Genomic DNA, 4068 nt, shown 5'->3' with positions numbered 1-4068 from the left:
CAGAAAATATAAATCAAATTACTTAATGAAAACTGACACTCAACCTCCAAATCTTACAACTCCTGCTCCTTTCACACTGCAAGTAACTGCTGATATCCATCCTCCTAACGATATCCCCCCTACACCCTATACTCCTAACCCCTCCCAACACAGCCCATCCACCCCGACCCCAACCCCGCCCACATTTACCCTCCCACCATCCCCTCTATCCCTTCCATTACCTCCTGGATACACACGTGAATCCCTTATGTAACCCTCCCACCATCCCTCTATCCCTTACACACGTGAATCACCTTATGTCACAAATATCCCTTACCCCTCCTAGTAGAACACCAACTCCCACACCTCTCCCATATCAGACCTCTTGGTCCTTATCCCACCCTCTAGCTGCTTCCCCCTCAAAATCTCCAAAATGTACTACAATCTATATCACTAAAGTATAACTATCCTTCATTGGAATATTCGCGGTTTCCGCTCTCACAGACCTGACCTTTGTCATATCCTTTGCCTTCAAGAGACCTTTCTTACACATCCTCCAATACCAATACCTCTGCTTTCCCCCACCTATCCTCCCTTCACCGACCTCCCAACCTATCAGACATCCTTACTGAATCCCACACTTTCTGTTTCAACAACCTATTCTCTTTCCTCATACATACCCTCCATCTAATCTAACTCCTTACCACACCCGACTCTAACCCTTTCACTTACCAATTCCTTTGCCCAGCTTAGACAACTAATCACTAACTCAACCACCCTTCCCTAACATTAACTATAGTGCTACATGACCTTAGATGTCTAGCACATTTATCTTGCTTTTAACCATTAACCATTCAAAGTACCACCAATGATGAATGGTCGGTTACAGTCCGTTAAACATAAGCACGTTGAATTAGTGTAGCCTAGCAATATATAAGACAAATATTACTGTACTAGATCAAATAACTTTTTAAACGATATTCACAACAAGCAAACTAGATTATTAAGTGTCGATAAATTAAAGGGTCCATCATCGTGAACGATCAAATAATGGCGATGTAGAAACCTTCTTCAATAGATTAAATAGCTTTCGCTTTTTGGTTTATTTGTTTTTATCAATATTATACGTATTATTGTTGTAATGGCGTAATTTTAGTTATTGTAACTTGTATATATTTCTTTCTAAAAAGTCATTCATATACAATATTCTTGGATTTTTCTTAATTTTGGTATCCCCTTTTACTTTTACCCCAAGCGAAGTATAGAAATACATAACCTATTCGTAATATATTACTAGGAATTTTACTTATGAACACCTCATATTCATGGTACTCTCTCTTCCTCTATATATACATACATTTATATCTATCTATCTGTCTGTCTATCTATCTATCTACCTATGTAAATCGCATATCTATGTATGCATCCTCATATACAATTGAAATAATTCGGTGACTCATGTGCATACCTTATATTTATCTTATATTTATGTTGTATATCATACTATGACCACATATGTTGTAGTTAATTATTAAATGAGCCGGGATATATAGGAATATGTATACACATAGCCATTGCAACATTATTTACGCCTCGAATTGCTATTTATCTGTTTCTGTACACCTATACACACTGATTTTAAAAACATAAGAGAGAGGACAACGATATATACTACATTATGTAATATGCGCATGCATACATATATATACACCCAGACATGTGAGAGCATGTTATGTCGACATAGCAAACAGCATAGAGACTTGTTCGTCACTGGGTCATTTTACCGCTAAAATCATGTTAAGATATAAATTAAAATACTGGTGTAATAAAGCTTGTAAAACGATTAACTTAAAGAAAGAATTACACTTTTCATAAAAGAACCACTGTATGAAAATACCAACAAATAAGAAAATGAAAATACCAACAAATAAGAGTTAAAATATTATTAGAAAGTCATTATAAAAGACTTGGATTTCGAGTGAATAAAATGTCGGTGTTTTCGGGAATTAAGGATGGAATATTTTAAAATAAGAAATACTCGTAAAATGTACAAATAAAGATTTCAATTCCATCTCGTGCTGCTTATTTGAGTAGAGAGACTGGTGCCAGGAATACAGAAATATATATATATATATAATATTATATATTTTCTTTATATAAAATATTTTAATTTAAAAAAATAATGATGTTAATAAAAAAAATACAGCAACGGTCCGTGGCAACACAACACCGATTTCGGGGATCCTCCTCACTCGCGGGAAAAAAAAACGTTTGTGCCCGGGGCTTGGGCGAAGTGAAGGCGACCGAATTTTCACTTTGCAGTAGGGAAGCGGAGAAAGGGGAGCCCTAAAAATAAATAGTCTTTTCCATAGTCTTAACGAATATAACAGGGCAAAATTCCCACTTTCGGCCCCCCGACGGATGTGTTGCCCCCAGAGTCAAAAATTTCCGATATGAGGATAATATCCGAGGATATTAAGTGTGTATATGTATGTTTTTTATGTATGCATGTACATATGTGTGTGTGTGTGTGCATATATATATAAGAAAAAATGTATATAAATAACTGAAATTTTATAAATGTATAGATGTATATATACATATATACTTATGTATAAATATATATACACATATATGAACACACACATATATTGCTTCGTCTTCGTCTCTGTGCGAAACATGTGTTAACATGAAGGGACCGGGGCAAAGTACGCACCCGGCTGTGAGCAGAGGAGCGGAGGAAAAAGCAAGAACACAGTTGGGTGCTGCCCCGTGAAACCTGTGAGCCCTTGTGACCGAAAAACTTCGTGTTCCCCCTTTTTAAGGCGTATCGTGCAGTGTGACATGCGGGTTTCCCCCTTATTGGCCTAAAAAAAGTAGGGGTAAATAATTGTGAAAATTTAAAGGAAAAAAGACTGTTTTTGTTTTTTTCATGCCCCCCTTCCCACTTGGCTTTTTCCCTTGTGGTGTTTGGACGCTGTGGTGTGGGTCTCTTGGAGCTTTTCAGTGTTCACGACCCTGTGGATAGCACGCCTTTGCCTACCCTGCTTTGTGTTGGTGGCGGGGAGACGGGTGGTCGGGAAACAAATGGTTCAAGAGTGGGTTTGTGATATTTGATCAATGACGCGCCGTTTTAAATTTGTCGCCCAAAAGATGGCGGCACCCATGAGGGGGGAGGCTATGACTGAGGCAGGCACGAGTGAGGTGAAGCCGAGCCAGATGGCCCCTGATCACTGCCAGCTGGCCGGTATGAGGGAGGAAAGGCACAAAGGGCAGAACAGCAGGCACGAGGGACCGAGAGGGCCCCATCCGTGAGATCAGGAAAGGGAAAGGCAGAGGAACATTCTGCCGATTGTGGGGTACACAAGCAATTTGATCTGTAAAGAGGGAAAAACTCAGCTCACCGAAAAGGGCCCGCAACAGCGTGAAGAGTGAACTGAGGGAGGAGGGCGACCTGAGGGGCGAGGTTTAGGCCGAGGGAGGAAGTGAAGGAGAAAGGGGGGCGTCACGAGGTAATAACGTTGCAAGGAAAAGGCAGACGGGGTTTTGGGAACAGATGCCAGAGTGTCGATTTACGGGGTCCCTGGGGTCCGTGCAAAAACCCCCCGGGCCTCGCAGCGTCGGTCACAGCCAGTGGTCGCTGCAGAAGGGCGGGGGACCCTGGAAACCCGCTCCTTGAGATAGGTGGCGGCAAACGCGGACCGGTCAACCCCTCGTTGCCCCTCCCCCCCTTCCCCCCCCCCGGGGTTTAGTTATGACACCGTTTCCCCCCTGCAGCCCCTGACCCCCAAAAATCTGTGAGGCATAAGCCAGGAGTATGAGGGGAAAGGGGGCCGGGGAGGCATATGTCCCCCCAATTTAAATGCTGGATTCCAGGGCTGGAGCAAAAGGAAGGGCCCCGCAATTTTAAAAAGCATAGGGGCCCCGGGGTGGAAGTTTGGGGCACTGGGACCCAACATGCCTCTTTTCACAGCGTGGCGGGGGCTTTGAAAAAGCCGTTTTCGGGCACCCCCCACCCGGGCCCGGGGGTATCGGGCCCATTTGGAAGCGGACTCGTGAGCGTGGCGAGACGCTGTCCAGTGCGCAGGG

The sequence above is a fragment of the Penaeus monodon genome, chromosome 7 (assembly GCF_015228065.2).
Source record: "Penaeus monodon isolate SGIC_2016 chromosome 7, NSTDA_Pmon_1, whole genome shotgun sequence".
Lineage (NCBI taxonomy): Eukaryota > Metazoa > Arthropoda > Malacostraca > Decapoda > Penaeidae > Penaeus > Penaeus monodon.
This window is presented reverse-complemented; position numbering follows the sequence as displayed.